Below are 20,880 nucleotides of genomic sequence, written 5' to 3' on the forward strand. Positions count from 1 at the left end.
GTGCGTGCAAGATTTACAAACTGGGTTAGGTCATAAAAACGTAAGACCTTAGGACGCTAAAAGCAGAATTAGGACATTCAGGTCTGTTGTGACACCTGATCATGGCTGATTTACTCTTCTCAACCCCATTCTCCTGCCTTATCCTTGTAACCTTTAACACCCTTACTAATCAAAAACCTACCAACTTCTGCTTTAAACGTACCCAATGATTTTGCCTCCACATCCGGATTCACCACCCCATGGCTAAAGGAAGTCTTCCTCATCTCTGTTCCAAAGGGACGTCCTTGTATTCTGATGCCTTGCCCCCTAGTCCTAGACTCCCCGACTATTAGAAACATACTTGCCATCTCATTCTACACAGGCATTTCAATATTCGATGCTTCAATGAAATCCCTCCACCTCATTCTTCTAAACTCCAGCAAGTACAGGGCAGAGCCATCAAACATTGCCCATATGTTAACTCTTTCATTCTAAGGATCATTCTCATGAATCTCTTCTGTTGCTAGAATTCAGAGCAACAAGTGGAAATCAGTGGGTTGAACAGCATCTGTGGGGGGGGGGGGGGGGCGAAGGAAATGCTGTTGTTTCGGGGTTAGACCTGATGCAGTGTTTTGGCCCGCCGATGCTCCTGGACCCATGGAGTTCCTCCGGCAGTCTCTTCACCCTCCTTCAGCAACACACACAAAATGCTGGAGGAACTCTATGAGTCAGGTAGCCTCTGCAGGAAAGAGTAAACAGTTGACATTTCGGGCCAAGAACCTTCTTCAGGACTCCTGTCTTTTTTTTGCCCAGGTTTAGCACCTTTAACAATTTCAGCAGCTAAAGGGAGTTTCCCGAGCTATCCTACGTGAGCCGTACCTTGTAAGTAGGATCCAACAAAGATTGGCAATACTGGTCTTCAACCTGATGCTCTGTTGTCACTCGTTACCATGTAAACCTCTGATCCCTCCAGTTTATCAAGGTAGGTATTGCTGATTTCCAAACGTCACCACTGTGGAATAATGCAGCAGAAAATAACAAATACTGCTTGCAGAATCCATGTGATGGGGGGGGGGGGGGGGGGAGGGGGAAGGTGTGCTGTCCACAAGGGTCGCTCCTTACATGACTCCCTTGTCCATTCATCCCTCCCCACTGATCTCCCTTCTGGCACTTATCCTTGCGACTGGAACAAGTGCTACACCTGCCTTCTCTCCCATTCAGGGCCCCAGACAGCCCTTCCAGCTGAGGCAACACTTCACTCGTGAGTCTGTTGAGGTCACTTACTGTGTCCGGTGCTCCTGTATATTGCTGAGACCTGACTTAGATTGGGAGACCGCCTCGCTGAGCACCTATGCTCTGTCCATCAGATAAAGCAGGATATCCCAGTGGCCACTCATTTTAATTCCACTTCCCATTCCCATTCTGACATGTCCTCCTCTACTGGTCTGCAATGAGGCCACAGTCAGGTTGCAGAAACAACATCTTATATTCCATCTTTGTAGCCAACCTGATGGGATGAACATTGATTTCTTGAATCTCCAGTAATGTCAACCCCCCACCCCTTCACCATTCCCCATTTCCATTTCCCTATCTCTCCTTATCTCCTTACCTGCCCATCACCTCCCTCTGGTTCTCCTCCACCTTTCCTTTCTTCCATGGCCTTCTATCCTCTCCTATCAGATACCCCTTCTCCAGCCCTGTACCCCTTTCACCAATTGACTTCCCAGCTCTTTACTTCACCTCCTCCCTGTTTCACTTATCACCTATACCTTGTATTTCCTCCTTTTCTCCCCTCCACCTTCTCACTCTGACTTTTCATCTTTTTTCTCCACTCCTGATGAAGGGTCTTGGCTTGAAACGTCGACTGTTTACGCTTTCCCATATATGTTGCCTGCCCTGTTGAATTCCTCCAGCATTTTGTCTGTGTTGCTTAGATTTCCAGCAACTGCAGATTTTCTCTTGCCAGTGTTTTAACTCCAGATGTATTTATTTATTTGTATATTAATTCCCAGCTCAACTAGTGGGATTCAAACTTGCTTGTCCAGTCAATAATCCAAGCCACTAGATAATCATCTGCTAATTTAACCACAGCTGTATTTCTGCCCTCTATCCATCCGTCAGAGGGCATAGGATGAATTTTTGATCTCGCTGCCCATTCCTTGGAGTTTATTTTTCTGAGGGTGTAGTGCTGATGAAAGGATACAATTTGTCAATATTGCGCTTTAATCCGAGGCTCTGGCAATTAAGGCAGCCGAGAAGATGATGCAGTGTGTATTCATGATTGTGCAGGCTGTTGCCTCTCCCTGACTTCCAAGGTGCCCCTTAAACAGTCCGGCACAATTAGTTTGAGGTCAGCTTCTGCCAAAACAGAAGACTTCAAGCAGAATGACTGGTGGAGATTGGTCGGGGGTGGCATTTGCAACAGCCTCATAAGCACACATGAGCACAATTTAATGGGAGCAATAGTAGGCTACCAGCCCCTTCAGGCCTGCCCTGCTATTCAACACCATCATGGCTGATGTAGCCTGGCTCTCAAGCCATCACTGGTACCAGCAGCCCAGTGCCCTGAGTTCCATTATCTTTCAGAAAAATGCCTTCCTCTATCTTGTGCATAGAACATAGGACAGTACAGCACAGAGCAGACCCTTCGGCCCATGATGTTATGCTGACCCTTTAAGATCTATTGACCTAGGCTCCAAAACCCACTTAGCCAGATGGTCCACAGACATACAAAAAGAAATTTCCATGCACCTCCCTTTTAAATGACTGGCCTCTTACCTTGCACACCCCAGGATTCAGGAGTATGTGCTGAAGGATTCACTGAAGCTGGCTGCAGTCAAAGCAAAGGCTTTGCAGGGAAAGAATGCATTCTAAGGTCCTGTTGCCCTTGGAAACTGGGGAACTGGGTCCCGTGTAACAGCTGCACAAACACTTCATGATTGTGTTGTTCAAAGAAGTCATGTGCAAGGTAATAGTGCTTTGCACATGGGATAGGCTTGTTAACCTCATCATACTAGGAAAGTATGGAGTTGACAACACTATCAACTACTGGATGCAAAAAAAAGCCATGCACAATTTTGTGTTTTTGATAGATACTTTCAATGAATAAAGTTTATTTTAAAATTAAAATCACCTCATAAAATTATGGGAAGTAGAGGGGAAATAAAGGTCATGGAATATTTCTTTTGAAAATTGTGATTAGGATTAACCAATTATTCAACACCTTAGTTACAAGTCGGCAGCATTCCCTTGTGGATGACTCCTTGTACTGGAAGACCAACAAGTTCCTTGTCATGAAGCAAGGTTTTGAATTATTGGCTTACCTTACACCATTCACCGAAGAACTTTCCAATGATTTTGATCTCTTTATCTCTTCCTCAACATTTCCGAAGAGTGACCAATAAATTGAACATTGATCTGAAAAGGATAATTTTGTGCAACACATAATATGCTGGGGGATTTCAGCAGGTCAGGCAGCATCAATGGAGGGGAATAAACAGTCGATGTTTCCGGTCGAGCCCCAAAATGTCTACTGATTATTCCCCTCCATAGATGATGCCTGAACTGCTGGGTTCCTCCAGCATTTTGTGCATTGCTCTGGATTTCCAGCACCTGCACAATCTCTTGCGTTTAGGAGAACTTTGTGAAGTTCTTACCACTTGCCACTCACTTCAAACAACAAGCGTGGGAAAACCCTTGTTTATTGTTGTACAGAAATCAGCATATTTACTATGTACCTTTCTCAACTTTAGTGCGTCCCAAAGTGCCTCGTGTTCTCTTCAAGTGAGTCATTGTGGTTATGTTGGAAGTGCTGCGGAACATCAACTCACAGAAAACATCCTACACATTTCCACATAGAAAATTCAGCAGGTTGGGCGGCATCTGTAGGATGAGAAACATCCCATGTTTTGGGTTTGAACCATTCTGAATACTTCTCTTCCCAGGGATGTTCCCTGACCTGCTGAGTCTTTACTGTATTTTCTGCTTTTATTTCAGACTTACATCTTCTAAAGCTTTCTGAGTTCTATATTTCCATATGATGTACAAGGAAAACATTCAGCCCGTTCAGTTTATGCTGGCTGCTGAATCATTTCTATTTCCCCATGGACTTCCCGACATTTCTATCAATTCCCTCCTTCTTCTCCCCCCACTCACCTACACACGAAGGGTGGTTTATAGCAGCCAATTACCCTACCAATTCCCACCTCATTGGGACGTGAGGGGAAACTATGCTGACTGAAGAAAACTCATGTTGTCACAGAGTGGCCATAGACGTCAACCAAGTTTGGGACTGAACCTGGGTAGTTGGAGCAGCGAGTCAGTGATTTGCCTTGCCTTTAGAAATTCTGCAGATGCAGGAAATCCAGAGTAAACCATACGCAAAATGCTGGCGTAACTCAGCATGTCAAGCAGCATCTATGGAGGGGAATCGATAGGAGACATTTCGACCCAAGACCATTTATCATGTCCTTATGAAGGGTCTGAGCCTGAAATGTCGACTGTTTCTTCTCCTCCACAGACACTAGCTGACTTGCTGAGTTCTTCTAGCATTTTGCATGTGGTTCTCCTGGTTGCACCAGCCTGGGACAGGTCTTCACCCCCACCCTTACGCTTTAGAATGTGAAACTGCTACCTACCTAGTCAAGACTCATTTTGTAAACACAAAGTACACTGCAGATGCTGTGGTCAAAGCAACACGCTGAAGGAATTCAGCAGGTCGGGCAGCATCCGTGAAAATGAGCAGTCAACGTTTCGGGTCGAGACCCTTCATCAGGACTGAAGAGGGAGGGGGCAGGGGCCCTATAAAGAAGGTGGGTCCCACCCTCCTCCCGCCTTCTTTATAGGGCCCCTGCCGCCTCCCTCTTCGGTCCTGACGGAGGGTCTCAGCCTGAAACGTTGACTGCTCATTTCCACGGAATCTGCCCGACCTGCTGAGTTCCTCCAGCTTGTTGTACGTGTTGCCAAGACTCACTTGGCTTGCAGCGCCTTGCTCTTTGTGACATACAGTTGCACCATTGTTCAGGTTTAAATGATTTAGCAGTTTTTCTTCTTTTAATCTCTTTATTGATCAAATCTGGGATAAAACTTGCCTTATCATCAATCGTTGCCTTGAGATTCTTGGCTTCTCATTACAAACTCCTGCGTTAATTTTTGCAACGTTTTGTGACCCACACTTCCATAGCTCAATGTGTATTGCATAGCAGTCGAAGGTTTTGATTTCATGGTCAATTGTGCCAGCTCGGGTTTTGACTGAAAACCTGCAGATGATGAGGCAGTTGGATTGTTTCCTCATGATGTCTGGCTCAGTAGCATAGTGGTTAACATGAAGTTTTACAGTACAGGCAACCGGGGTACAATTCCCGTCACTTTCTGTAAGGAGTTTGTACCTTCTCCCCGTGACCGCATGGGTGCCCCTCGGGGGCTCCGGTTTCCCCCACAGCCTGAAGACACACTGGCTAGTAGGTTACACTCACAAAATGCTGGGGGAACTCAGCAGGCCAGGCAGCATCTATGGAAAGGGGTACAGTTGGCGTTTCAGGCCGAGGTTCTTCATCGGGACTGATGGAGGGTCTCAGCCGGGAACGTCAACTACACTCTTTTCCATGGGTGCTGCCTGGCCTGCTGAGTTCCTCCAGCACTTTGTGAGTGCTCTTTAGAATTCCAGCATCTGCAGTTTTTCTGTTTTTTTCTGGTTAGTAGGCTAATTGGTCATTGTGAATTGTCCGGTGATTAGGCTAGAGTTATATCGGGGGTTGATGGGTGGCACGGCACGAAGGGCTGGAAGGGCCTATTCCATGCTGCCACTCAATAAATAAATAAATAAGAGGTTGAGAGCTTCTTTTTGCCCTAAAAGAAAGAACCTGTTTATCATTAGGCCATTCAATCCATTCTGTCCGTGCTGGTTCTTTGACTTCAGCCCAACTCACCATCTGACCGTAAGACCATAAGACATAGGAGCAGAATTAGCCCATTTGGCCCCTCGGCTGCTCAGCTATTTGATCATGGCTGATCCATTTCCTCCTCAACTCCATTCTCCTAAAAGACCCATAAGCCTGAAAATGTTCCTTTTCAAATGTATGTCTGAGAACATATTGTTGTGTCTGCTTCCATCACCTTTGATCGTAACAAGTCACTGCATTGCCCTCCCAGGTGTGCAGTCATTTCAATAGTCTACATTGAACCATCTCTCAAGACATTCTGAAGTTTTTTATTCATTTATATTTTATTTAGAGATGCAGCACAGTTACAGGCCGTTCCAGCCCAGGGACCTGCACCGCCCAATTTCAACCATGTGAGCAATTAATATACTAAGCAACATGTCTTTGGAATGTGGGTAGAAACTGGAGCACCTGCAGGAAATCCATGTGGTCATGGGGAGAGTGTACAAATTCCTTACAAACACTGATGGGCATTGAAGCGACTTTGCAGGCACTGCAAACGCATTGTGCTAACTGCTACACTACCGTGTTGAACCTAGTATTGTAACATTTTGATGTGCTGTTCATGCTTCAGTACAGCAAAGTAGTGCTCATCACTACTCTGTGGATTGCATTGGGCTAAACCATTGTTGGTAGTTTTATTTCTATGATCTATGCTATCAAGGACATTGGTGGGATTATCAAACACAAGAAAATCTGCAGATGCTGGAAATTCAAGGCAAGACACACAAAATGCTGGAGGAACTCAGCAGGTCAGGCAGCATCTATGGAAATGAATAAACAGTAGATGTTTTGGGCTCAGACCTTACCCTGATGGAGGGTCTTGGCCCGAAATGTTGACTGCTTATTCATTTCCATAGATACTGCCTGACCCACTGAGTTCCTCCAGCAGTTTGTGTGTTTTGCAATGACGGGACTTTATTGCTTTTTCTCCATGGCATCTTTCCTGCAGTTCTGAGTTATGGAGAGAGGTTGAACAGGTTGGATCTTTTTCCACTGGTGCATTGGAGAACGAGGGATGATATTGCAGAGGTGTATAAAATTATGGGGAATACAGATAGGGTGAATAGGCACAATATTTTTCCTCAGGCTGGGGAATAATCCTGAGATTTAAGGTGAGAGGGGAGAGATTTAAAAAGATTTTTTTCCACCCAGAAGTTGTCAGTATATGGAATGAGCTGCTAGAGGAGATGGTTGAGGCAGGGACATTAACAGGCATTTGGAAAAACAAGTAACTTCTTCCTTAATGTCAAAGGAGATAGTTATTGACTCCAGCAGAACTCTCACCACTCACACACCCTCCCCCCTTTACATTAGCGGCACAGCAGCGTAAACCAGAAGCAGTTTCAATCTCCTGGGAGTGCACTCAGGCCCCAGAACCCATCCTACATGGTCAGGAAACCTCAACAATGGCCGTACTTCCTGAGGAGGCACAGAGAGCTGGTCTGTGCACGTCTATACTCACGTCATTCTACAGAAGCACAGAGGAGAGCATCCTAACAAGATGCAGCACAGCTTGGTACAGAAACTGCACTGCAGCAGACAGGAAAGTTCCACAACGGGCAGTCAAAACTGCCCAACCCACCGTCAAGGACATACATACAGAAAGGTGCTGGAAAAGAGCCAGTAGTATCATGAAGGATCCCAGCCTCCTTGCTCATGAACTGCTTGTCCTACTCCCATTAGAGAGGAGGCAATGTAGTGTCCATGCCAGGACCACTGAAACAGTTACTCTTCCCCAAGTACGAAGGCTGATCAACATCTCAACCACTAACCTCCCTTCCATAACCCCAACCACCAGTACTTTATCATTTCCTGTCAGAATCATCTTATGTACAGACACTTCTGTGATTAATGCCACTTTATGGACAAACATTCAATCTATGTATATAAGCTATCTTATGTGAGTATACAGTATTTATTGTGTTTTTAATTATTAATGTGTTCTTTTTCATTTGTGTTTTTTTGTGCTGCATAATATCTGACAATGATTTCGTTCTCCTTTACACCTGTCTACAGAAATGGCATTGGTGCCGTGATACGCCCTAGGATGCGCTGGGACACGTCATCAAGGACGTAACCTGGGGTCATCGGGTGTTTCGAGCCTTTCAATATCAGGCTCCCTTGCCCAGGCCCTGGCTTGTGTCCCAGCTGCACTGGTCCCAGGGTCGCACCTCTTGATCCAGAGCTTGCTCAACAGACTCTGTGATTGTCCTGTTGGCTCTTCTCTTTGTAGCCCTCGCTATGTCAAGGAGAGAGTGGGTTCTGCAAAGTGATCAGACAGCAAGAGCTTGGCTCCACACCTCTATAGGCTTTTGCAATGTGCCCTCCATCCTGCTCCACCAGCTCCCGGTATTTGGCTTCTCACACTCAACTGCCTCCTCAATCCGGTTTTTCCAATTCTACCATGGTGACATGAAAAGATCTTGAATCTTGAACAAGAAAAGTTTAGGAGGATTTGGGCCGAACCAGGGCAAATGGGATTAGTTTAGATGGGAAGCTTGGACAGCATAGACCAATCGGGCTGAAGGGCCGGTTCCCTTGCTATGACTCTGACTCTTGCTCAGAGTGATGCAGCCTTGATTTAGAGATGCCCTCCTCTCCCATAATCTGCTGCATTTCCCTGCCATGTAATGTGACACCATGTGAGTCCGGAAGAAACACCAACTGCAATGGACATTGCTCGAAAACCTGGGAATCACTGCACTGGGAGATGTCCAATGGGGAAATGAGCAACAGTGTTATTTCACTTCCTCTACTGTGCCGGTTCAGACTGGGTTAGGATTGGCAATTGTTTAAACGCAGGAACATAACTCAGAGTTCAGATCAATGAATCAGGAGGTTGGAATCATACATGAGTCTATAGGCAGTCATTGGGTAAATTTAAGGTGGAGGTTGATAGGTTCTTGATTAGTCAGAAGTTACGGGGAGAAGGCAGCAGAATGGAATGGAGAGGGATAATAAATCAGCCATGATCAAATGATGGTGCAAACTTGATGGGCCAAATGGTATAATTCTGCTCCTATAACTTCTGGTTTTATGGTCTTATGGCGGTCAACTGCAGGGTGAATTGTTGCAAACACAAGGAAATCTGCAGATGCTGGAAGTTCAAGCAACACACACAAAATGCTGGTGGAACACAGCAGGCCAGGCAGCATCTATAGGAAGAAGCACTGTCGACGTTTCGGGCCAAGACCCTTCATCAGAAATTGTTGCTTTGGTTTGTAATATCACAAAACAGGCCATTTAGCCCATTGTCCATGTTCTAGCCCTCTGAAAGAGTCCTCTACTCCCTTGCTCATTCCGCACAGTTTTCGAACTGTTTCTGTTACCCATAATTTTCAGTTGCTTGTTGGAAGTTCCTGTTGCCTCTGTTTCCCCTAGGTGGATTGAGAAAAATGCATGACTATTTTGCTTTTTCTGCCCTTATGTCTGGCTCTTCTCCTCTTCATCTCAAAGGCTTTGCAGAGTCAGGGGATGAATCACTTGCCACTGAATGCCCAAGCCCTGACCTGCTCTTGCTGACACTGCATTTACACGGCCAGGATAGCAGAGCTTCCAGTGACCTTGGGATGCTAATGGCGGGGTGCTGAACCACAGGAAGGTCATAAACTCTCAAGGAAGAGAGAATGTTGGCCACAAGACTAATCTTTTCTGAAATCAGCCACTGCATAACCGAGAGATGAATTTTTCAAGACGAATGTGTGTGTTCCAAAAAAGCTTTTAAAAGGCGTTCAGAGCAACTGGACAAATTAGGCAGCATTTCACTGTTCAAAGTCAAGAGCCTAGAAAGATGGAGCACAGGGAAGCTAAAAGCATTGCTAGCTGCTTTTGTGATTGATCACGGGCCAAGTTGCCCAGATATGTTGGCTAAATCTTGGCAGAGAATATGCAAGCTTGTGTGCTCTGAAATCTTCCAATGAGGGCGATGTTTCAGACTAATTTCGCAGCCAATAAACTGCAGCCAGACTAGAGCTTTTGAAAGTGACGTCCTTGCCAGCTTGCCTCTGAAATTGACAAAGTGTTGGTGATGGGGGTGGGGAGGAGGGGACTGCGTGAGATGTAGAGGTAATGGAAACTTCACTTTGAAATATCTTCATAGCCCAACAAAACAAGGATGCGTTAAATCACAAAATATTGATTGGTCCTTTGTCTACAGTGATGAGTGTGAGGCTGGGCTGCATGATGTAGAATGCTGACTGATCATTCTCACCAAATGGACCTGCAAAACCCATTAGTAACACTGAGAGTGGCCACAGCCCCAGCCCCAGCCTCGCTCTGATTGACTGAGATACCAGCTCGACCTGTTACCTTTGCTTTGACCGGTTACTCCTAAAGGTACCTAGCTAATTAAATTTATTTATTTATTTCGAGATGCATCACGGTAACAGGCCCTTCCAGCCCAATGAGCCCAAGCTGCCCAATTACTCCCATGTGACCAATTGACCTAAGCCTCACGTCTTTGGGATGTGGGAGGAAACCGGGACACCCAGAGGAAACCCATGCAGTCACGGGGAGAACGTGCAAACTCCTTACAGGCAGCAGTGGGAATTGAACCTGGGTCACAGGCACTGTAGTAGTGTTGTGCTAACCACTATGCTGCTGTGCCTTCAGTTGTAAGAGGTTTCATTCTTACCTCAAAACCTCCCATTCCTTTGGGACTGTGACTGCCATTCCCTAATCTTCAAATTGTTCCTTATCCTGATGGATTCAAATGTTGACTTGAGGTGCCCCCCAGATATCGCTCCTGGTATTAAGCCCAAGGCAAATCACAGGATAAATAAATCTGTCCGGTAGAGTTTATGGCTAAGAATTTAGAGACACAGGCTCATTGCCTTTGTCTCCAGCTCCCTGCCAGCAGACCTGGAAGGCATCTGAAGCCCTTAACCTGAATAAAACACCACATTGCAAGAAAGTTCATGCCTGCAATCCCAGTTAAAGAGTAAAGATGAAGATTAAAAGATTAGCTTTATTTGTCACATGTATATTGTACATTTAGGGTGTGGAAACCATAGAAAGGGTGCAGAGGAGATTTACAAGGATGTTGCCTGGATTGGGAACATGCCTTATGAGAATAGGCTGAGCGAACTCAGCCTTTACTCCTTGGAGTGACGGAAGATGAGAGGTGACCTGATAGAGGTGTATAAGATGATGAGAGGCATTGATCGTGTGGATAGTCAGAGGCTTTTCCCCCGGGCTGAAATGGCTAGCATGAGAGGTGCTTGGAAGTAGGTACAGAGGAGATGTCAGGGGTAAGTTTTTTATGTAGAGAGTGGTGAGTGCGTGGAATGGGCTGCCGGTGACGGTGGTGGAGGCGGATACGATAGAGTCTTTTAAGAGACTTTTGAATGGCTTACATGGACCTTAGAAAAATAGAGAGCTATTGGTAAAGCCTAGGTAGTTCTAAGGAGGGATATTTTTGGTACAGCTTTGTGGGCCGAAGGGCCAGTATTGTGCTGTAGGTTTTCTATGTTTCTATACAATGCCAACTCAATGTGGAGAGAGAGATTCTTGCTTTCTTAGGTGGACACAAGGCTCTCTCCCGGACATCATCACAGGCTGACAACTTTAGTGTGACATTGAGAGAGAGCCATAATGTTGAAGGTCCTGTCTCTCAGCCAAGATGCCTTCTGTCTGCTAAGATGTCTGTAGAACATCATACGTGACCATTTTGAAGAAGAGTGGTGGAGTTTTCTCCAATGTTTGTGCCCATATCCCTTAGCCAACATCTTTAAAGCCACACTTGGCACAGTTATGAGAACCACTGCATTAGAGCACCAGACATCCAGGTTCAATCCCTGACTCTGCTTCTCCCTGTGCTCCATGTTCCTCTTGCATCCCAAAGACATACAAGTCAGTAGGTTAACTGGCCACTGTAAATCGGGTGAGGGCGAGTGGAGGTGATCATAATGTGAAGAGGATAGAACGGGAGACTAATCTTGCACCCGTGATTGATGGTAAGTGCAGACTCAAGGGCTTATTTCAACATTATATTGTTCTACGTGGACTATCCTTCATGAGGATTGCTTCTTGTGCAACAAACAGTCTGCTAGAGGATGCAAGAGATTCTGCGGATGCTGGAAATCTTGAACAACACACAAAATGTCAGGTGGGGCTTAGCAAGCAGGCAGTTTCTATGGAGAGGAGTAAACAGTCAACATTTTTGGGCCGAGACCCTTCATCAGGTCTGGAAAGAAGCAAGAATAAGAAGGTGGGGGGGGGGAGGGGAAGGAGTCCAAGTGGGCAGGTGATAGGTGGGACCAGTTCAGGGGGGAGGTGGATGGGTGGGGAGAGGGGATGATGTGAGAACTAAAGAGCTGAAGAGGAGGGTATCTGATAGGAGAAAGCAGTGGACCATGGGAGGAAGAGAAGGAGGTGCGGAACCAGAGGGAGAGGATGAGCAGGTCATGAGGGTCGGGGAGTGGAAGGGAGAGCATGAGAGCGCAACCAGAATGAGGGAAAAACAATAAAAGTGAGTTGGGGAGGGGGAGAAAATGCAGATTGTTGCTCCAGACTCCTACATCCACAATCTCTTGTGTCTACATTATTTACCTCCTTGTGCTCACTGTCTATTGAGACTAATTTCTCTCCAGTGTGACTGACATTTCACAGGTGAACACCTGAGAACCTCTTCAAGGTTTGAGAACTAAGTAAAGCCCTTCATTCTCTGGCTGCCAAGATACAGGATGCCCTTCTGTTCCTATGATGTCCTTGACATTCTGAATGAATACAAGTAAAATCTCACAGGTGGCAACCTTGTCATTTCTGTAGCATTTATCTATTTTTTTTTACAAGGCTCAGTTACTAGCTCGATGCTCAAACCAGCACAGCTGGAAAGCGTGCAAGGAGCCGGCCAGATTCAAACTCAGACTACTCGCCTTGAAGTTCGGTGTGGATACCACTACACCAACGGCTGGCGAATGCTGATGCTAACAAAGGTTTAATCCAACCAGAGAGACAAAGGTAACTGGCTCAAGTCTCCTAGCTTGGACTCTCATACTCTCCGGTGAACCACCTCCCTCTTGCACTCCTCTCTTTAGCAAACTCTGAAGTATTGGTCTCTGGATAGCCATGCACCTTGGAAAATTTAAAGACAGGAGCAAGAATATATTTTCCAGCCTCTTGAATCTGTTTGTGTATCCAATGATAGATTAAATGATCTATAGGCTCCTGGTATTTATAGCCGATGATGAGGCCATTTGGCCCATGCATGGGTTTTCCAATCTAATCCATCTAAACTTGCATTATTTTCACTCACTTGTCGGGGAAAATCTAGGTAACCCTTAAATGTAACACAACAGTCACCCACCACCTGAAGAACTGCCTCCCACACTCTTACCACCCGCTGGGTGCAGACATCTCCCCTGCGTTCGTCAGCAAAAGCTGGGAGCTGTGTCAAGCAGAAGGAGCAAGTGTCCTATCAAATGAACATGAGGGTCAGACAGAAGTCAGCACCACCCACTTCAGTAACTAGTAAAGGCAAGAACCTTAAACCACTGAGAGGCAGCAACACCCACTTTCATAAACTTCAGCAAAGATCTTCGATTGTCAAGAGCTGTAGCATTGCTGATATTGAAAGAAAAAGGAATGAGCATTATACATGCCGCTTGCAGTAAATAGGAATGGTGTAGCTTTGAATTTCAATATGAATATTGATTAGAATGATAGGTTGTTAGGAATTTTATTTTGACTGCTCCCTACTCAATCTCCATTTGCAGTACAAAAATCTGGTATTACACTTGACACAGGGTATATGACTGTGCAGTTGCTAGGGCAACTGCCTTGCACCTCCCAATGATCAGGGTTCATCTGTGACCTTTTGTTCTGCCTACGTGGAGTCTGCATGTCTTCCACTCATCATGTGCTTTGTTCCAGTTCCCTCCCACATCCAAAACAAGTAGGTTAATTGTCCGCTATAAATCGCTCCTGGTGTGTAAGTGAACGGTAGAATCTGGGGGGAGATGATGGGAATGGAGGGTAAGTAGGTTACAGAGAAAATTAATGAGAACTTTCTGTCAGTCAGTGCAAACCTGATGGGCTTATGTGTTGTAAGAATATATTGTAACTGAGATTCCACAAGAATATGTCAAGTTTGTCATATGCCCACATGTTAGTATGTACAAACGCTTGCAGAAGCATCACAAGCACATAGCCATAGCATCAGGTAAGAAAAAAAACACATAAATTAAACGTGATTTATACACAACTTTTACAAGAAAGAACACAATTTGAAATCAGATTCTAAGTCTGTTTTAGTACAATGCAATCAAGGTAGTCAGAGTTGCTATACTGGGGTTGTGCTGGATGCTTCAAGAATTGAAAATTGTTGAAGAGAAGCAGCTGTTCTTGAACCTGCTAGTGTGGGACTTCAGGCCTCTGTACCTCCTGCCCAGTGGTAGCTGCGAGAAGATAGTATGGTTCAGATGGTGGGGATCATTGTGGATGGATCTACCTTCTTGAGGCAACATCTCCTGTAGATATTGCCAGTAGTGGGAAGGAAAGTGCCTGTGATGAATTGGGTTGAGTCCATTACACTCTGCAGCATGTTTTGAGTAGTACCATCCACAGAGACTATTGGAGATATTTAAAGAGGAACTGGGTTAAGTTTTGAGGGTTTGGGGGAAGCAGCATTGAAGGTGAGATGAGGCCTGAGGCAGATCAGCCATTGAATAACGGGGTAGGCTTCAGGAACCAAATGGTCCTGTTTCCTCACATTCTGATGTTTCCATCTTTTTTTCCCAGTTCTGGTGAAGAGTCCTCATCCTTCTTTCTCTCTTCACAGATACTACCTGATCCCCCGAGTGTATCCAACATTTTCTGCTCTGTTTCAAATTGCTAAGTTGGTTCTGGATTCTCTCAGCCAAAGGAAGTACGATATAAATCAGATTTATGCATGGGCTGAGAGATGGCAGATGGAGTTTAACCCAGATAAAGGTGAGGTGTTGCACTTTGGTAGTGCAAAGACAAGGAGACACTACACTGTTAAGGTCAAGGTCCTTAGTGTTGCTGAGCAGAGAGATCTTGGGATCCATGTTCATACATCCTTGAAAGTGGCTACACAGGTCAATAAAGTGATTAAGAAGGCTTATGGTATGCTTGCTTTTATTAGTCAAGGCACTGACTTCAAAAGTCAGGAGGTTATGTTGCAAATTTATGAAACTCTACTTAGGCTGCATTTGGAGTATTGTGGACATTTCTGGTCACCGCACTATAGGAAGGAGGATGAGGCTTTGGAGAGGGTGGAGAAGAGGTTTACCAGGACACTGCCTGGATTAGAAGGCACGTGCTATCATGAGAGGCGGGAGAGACTTGGGTTGTTTTCTCTGGGCCATCGCAGCTGAGCGGAAATCCCATAGAGGTTTACAAGTTTATAGAGTGGACAGAGAGTATCTGTTTCCCAGGGTTGAAGTGCCTGGTACCAGAGGGCATTCATTGAAGGTGACGGGGGGGGGGAGGGGGTGGTAGATTCAAGGGGGATTTGAGGGTGAAGAGGCAAATACATTAGAGGCTGTTGGATGGGCACATGGATGTGAGGAAGATGGAGGGATATGGGCATGGTGCAGGTAGGAGGAATTTGGGTGTTTTCTATGTTCTATGGTTTATATTCTAAGAAATCTCTCTTGCTTAATCCCATTGAATCCTTTACTAGGTGTTGGTTAGCTCACCATTCAGTATTCCATAGAAAGAACCTGAATCACTGCCAGTTGTCGTTAAACTATATCCCATAAAACCTTAGGTCTATGAGACCCTAAGGCCACAAGGCATTGGAGGAAAATGATACAGTAATTTGTGAAAGGGAATTTGTGTTGGGACCGCTGCTTTTTATGATGTATGTTGATGATTTGGACTATGGGATTAATAGATTTGTGGCTAAATTTGCCAATGATACAAAGATAGGTGGAGGGGAGGGTGTTGAGGAAACAGAGAGCCTGTAGAAAGACTTAGATAGTTTAGGGGAATGGGCAAAGAAGTGGCAAATGAAATACAATATTGGTATGTGTATGGTCATGCACTTTGGTGGAAGAAACAAACAGGCAGACTATTATTTAGATGGGAAGAGAATTCAAAATGCAGAGATGCAAAGTGACTTGGGAGTCCTTGTGCAGGATACCCCGAAGGTTAACCTCCAGGTTGAGTCGTTGGTGAAGAAAGCGAATGCAATGTTGGCATTCATTTCTAGAGGTATGGAATATAAGAGCAGGGATGTGATGTTAAGGTTCTATAAAGCACTCGTGAGCCCACATTTAGATTATTGTGTGCAGTTTTGGGCTCCTTATTTTAGAAAGGATATACTGACATTGGAAAGGGTTCAGAGAAGATTCATGAAAATGATTCCAACAATGAAAGGGTTACCGTATGAGGAACGTCTGGCAGCTCTTGGACTGTATTCCCTGGAGTTCAGGAGAATGAGGGAAGATCTCACTGAAACATTCCAAATGTTAAAAGGCTTGAACATATTAGATATGGAAAAGTTATTTCCCATGGTACGGGAGTCTACAACAAGAGGGCATGACTTCAAGATTGAAGGATGTCCATTTAGAACAGAGATGGGGAGAAATTACTTTAGTCAGAGGGTGTAAATCTGTGCAATTTGTTGCCACGAGCAGCTGTGGAGGCCATTTCAATGGGTGCATTTAAGGCACAGGTAGATAGGTTCTTGATTAGCCAGCACATCAAAGGGTATGGGGAGAAAGCAGGGGAGTGGGGATGACTGGAAGAATTGGATCAGCCCATGATTGAATGGCAGAGCAGACTCGATGGGCTGAATGGCCTACTTCTGCTCAAATATATCTGATGGTCTTATAGAATTGATAGTGTCTGGAGGGAAAGGATATGGAACCAAAGAGTGAGATCGAGTGGCCTAGAAGAGGATCTCTGGCTTTGAACCACTCCTTTGTTTGCTGGTTCTCAATCTAATGTGGAATTCCACTCCTCTTTGTTGATTCAGGTGGCAGTGCCTGGGCTTGCCTCACACGTTCATCAGGGGGTCAGTGACGCAGACCAGCTACAGTGCAAAGGGCAGAGACGTGGAGCTGGCTGGGACTGACAGGAAAGCCATCCAGCAGCTGTACGGTGAGCAATCTCGTTCTTTAATGGGAATCATGCACTGAATGTTTGCTTCCAAGTTAGACCATAAGACCATCACATAAAGGAGCAGAATTAAGCCATTAGGCCAACTGAGTCTGTTCTGCCTTTCAATTAAGGCTGATTTATTATCCCTCTCAACCTGATTTTTCTGACTTCTCCCTGTAACCTTTGACACCTTTACTAATCAGGAAACTATCAATCTCTGCTTTAAGTATACTTAATGAACTGGTGTCCACAGCCGTGTGTGGCAATGAATTCCACAGATTCACTACCCTCTGGGTAAAGAAATTGCTTCCTAACTCTGTTCAAAAGGAACATCTTTGCATTCTGAGACTGTTTCCTCCTCCACTATTGGGAACATCTTTTCCACGTCCACTCTATCTAGGCCTTTCAATATTCAGTACGTTTCAATAAGATCTCCCTCAATCCTTTCAAACTCCAGAGAGAACAGGCCCAGAGCTACTTTCATTCCTGGATAATTCTCGAGAACCTCCGTTGGACTGTCCCCAATGCCAGCACATCCTTTCTTAGATAAAGTGCTCAAATTTCTCACAATACTTCATGTGGTCTGACAAATGCCTTATAAAGCCTCAGACACTCAAAGAAAATGACTTCAGTATCATGCAGCTACAACCTAAAGAATGATACACAATAAGCATTGTGTCTGTTACGCACTCTTCCCTGTTCAGTCTCAATGGATGCAAGGAAGTCTGCTTGCAGAGAGGGGGAAGTGCTTTGTGCTCAGTCAGGGTCTTTACTCCTTACGTGGGGATGGGCATAGTGACCTTGATGAGCATCTGATATTGATTTCAGATGGGTGAGAAACAAGTGGAATAGCTGTGGGATTATTTGCTCCATTCCCCCACGGCACATTTAGAGACTTAGAGCACTATAAAGTTCAAAGTTCAAAGCCCATAAATAGAACCCCGAGATTAAGTTTCTTGCAGGCATTCACAAATGAAAGACAATGGAATCAATGAAAAGACTGCATCCAGCAGGATGGAGAAAAAAATGTGCAAAAGAGAACAAGTTATGCATACACAAAGAAACAGAAAAAAAACAATAAATATAGTGAACATGAGGTGAAGAGTCCTTGAAAGTGAGTTCATAGCACAGAGAAGGCCCTTCAGCTCATCTAGTCTATGCCAATCTATTATTCTTCCTAGTCCAATTGACTTGCACCTGGACTATAGCCCTCTATAACCCTCCCATCCATGTACTTATCCAAATGTCTCTTAAATTTTGAAATTGAACCTGTACCTACCAATTCCATTGGGAATTCAGTCTACTCTTTCACCACCCTCTGAGTTTCCCCTTAAGTATTCTTCTTTCACACTTAACCTATAACCTTAGTTCCAGTATCACCAACCCCAGTGGGAAAAAGGTTGCTTGCATTTACCTTATCTATACCCCTCATAATATTGTACATCTCTGTCAAATCTCCTCTGCTCCAGGGAATACAGTCCAAACTTATTCAGCCTTTCCCCAATAATTCGGTCCTTAAGTCCTAGCAACATTGTTGGAAATTTTCTCTGTACTCTTTTAATCTTATTGATATCTTTCCTGTAGGTCGGTGAACAGAACTGCACACCGTATTCCAAATTAGGCCTCATGGATGTCTGATACAACTTGGTCATAATGTTCCATCTCATGTACATTGATTTATGAAGGCCAGTGTGCCAAGAGCTCTCTTTATGACCCTATCTATCTGTTGCACCACTTTGAAGAAATTATGGATCTGTATTCCCAGACCCCCCTGGTCTACCACACTCCCCAGTGCCCTTCCATTTAAGATTCAAGATTATTTAATTTCATATCTGGTATACAAGTGTAAAGGAGAATAAAATAATTGTTACTGCAGATTGAATGCAGCACAAATAAAAATGCAATAATAGATTACACAATAAATACTGTATACATACATAACAACACACACAAAATACTGGAGAAACTCAGCAGCATCTATGGAAAAGAGTACAGTCGATGTTTTGGGCTAAGACACTTTATCAGGACTCGAGAAAAAAAGGACGAGCAGTCAGAGTAAGAAAGTAGGAGGAGGGGAGGAAGAAAGACAAGGTGATAGGTGAAACTGGGAGGGGGAGGGCTGAAGTAAAGAGCTGGGGGGTTGATTGGTGAAAGAGATACGGGACTGGAGAAGGGGGAATCTGACAGGAGAGGACAGAAGGCCGTGGAAGAAAGGAAAGGGGGAGCAGCACCAGAGGGAGGTGAAACTGATTCTATAAGCTACAGACCCACTTACAAGGACTCTGCAACTCTTCTTCTTCTAAGTATTATTATTATTATTATTATCACCTTATTCAACTTCTTTTGCATGTTGGTGTTTTTCCATAAGACCTTAAGCGATAGGAGCAGAATTAAGCCACTCGCCTCATCAAATCTGCTCTGCCATTCCATCGTGGCTGATTTGTCCATCTTTGTTTATGTACGGTTTCTGTTATATTTCTTTATTTTCTGTAAATGCCTGCAAGAAAATCAATGTCAGGGTAGTATATGGTAACATACAGTATATATGTTAATAAATTTGACTTTGACTTGATATTACAGGTGTTAATTCACATGGATAATCTGTGAGCCTTTGCTTCCCTTTCTGGATCTCTCTGACTCCATTTCAGGAGAGATAAACGTTTGTTTTCATGGAAGCTCAGTGGTTGGCTTTGACTGCATTCTGGCCCTGATCAAGCATTCACGTAATCCTGCCACTCAGATTTGTGAAATCAGAAATCTGAAATACATTTTAAGTGGAGGTAGAATAAGATATTGAGAAATTGTTTACTGTGATGGTCAGCTGCTACTTAACCAGGGCATCATTGTGAGCAATCCCACAGTGTGTTACTCTGCTGCTTAACATGATTAAGGTCAAAGTTGAACAGCTGTCAGTCATGTGGTGAAGTGCTTTTGGCGATAACCTTATAAAGGGTTGCATTCATTTGCAGGGGTTGAAAAAAGAAGACTGCAACTGCTGGAAATCTGAAAAGTGGACTCACCCAGCATCCAGGCAGAGCGAATATTTCAGGTCAAAGAGTCTTTCCCACCTTCCTGCTGATGAAGGGGCTTGAACTTGAAATGTCCTTTGTCTCTTTGAGCATTTCCAGCATTTTGGATTTCCATCTCACTTATCTCCAGCTCTGTGGGTGACATGAAACAAATGTGAGATTATGAACACAAGGGATTCTGAGCAACGCACACGAAATGCTGGAGAAACTCAGCAAGTCAGGCAGCATCTATGGAGAGGGATAAACAGTCGACATTTCTGACCAAGACCGGAAAGAAAGGGGGCAGAAGCCAGAAGAAGAAGCTGAGAGGAAAGAGTAAAAGCTTGCAGGTGATAGGTGAAGCCAGGTGAGGGAGGGTGGGGAAGTGGGAACTAGGTAATAAGCTGGCAGGTGATAGGTTCAAGAGGTAAAGAGATGAGGAAGAAGAAATCTGATAGGATAGTAGACCATGGGAGAGAGGGAAGGAGGAGGGAAACCAAAGGGCGGTGATGGGCAGGTGAAAGGAAGGGGTGAGAGGGGAACCAGAATGAGAAATAGAAAAAAGTGTGAAGAGGGATGATGAGTATGTCACTTCAACATCTCGATACTTTGTGGCCTCCGGAGTACTTTCACTGATGGCTTAATTGTTCCAGTTGCAAAGATCAGGAACTGGATTCAGTGAATGTGAATCAAATTAAATGCAGAATAATAACAAAACAAATAAAACAAGTATTGGAATTGTGATCTTCTTGTGTCTGTTCACTGATATAATAGACCTACTAAACATGAGTCAAGTACGTAACATCTCAGTACAATTCTCCCTGCAGAAATAGTTGATGGGACATGGCAGAATGTGTTAACTCTATTTTATGCCACTAATA

At 44.6% G+C, this 20,880-nt stretch overlaps 1 long non-coding RNA gene across 1 annotated transcript in view; it reads left to right on the forward strand.

Annotated features, from left to right (window-relative positions):
• The window catches only part of LOC140734546 (uncharacterized), a 49,893-nt gene extending 29,230 nt beyond the window's left edge, over nt 1-20,663 (forward strand). Inside the window, exons 2-4 of the long non-coding RNA XR_012100559.1 lie at nt 14,701-14,852; nt 16,867-16,991; nt 19,961-20,663. This is a non-coding gene — a long non-coding RNA (uncharacterized lncRNA). The remainder of the gene's footprint in view (nt 1-14,700; nt 14,853-16,866; nt 16,992-19,960) is intronic.
• The last annotated feature ends 217 nt before the right edge of the window (nt 20,664-20,880 follow it).

Source organism: Hemitrygon akajei, chromosome 1 (assembly GCF_048418815.1).
Source record: "Hemitrygon akajei chromosome 1, sHemAka1.3, whole genome shotgun sequence".
Lineage (NCBI taxonomy): Eukaryota > Metazoa > Chordata > Chondrichthyes > Myliobatiformes > Dasyatidae > Hemitrygon > Hemitrygon akajei.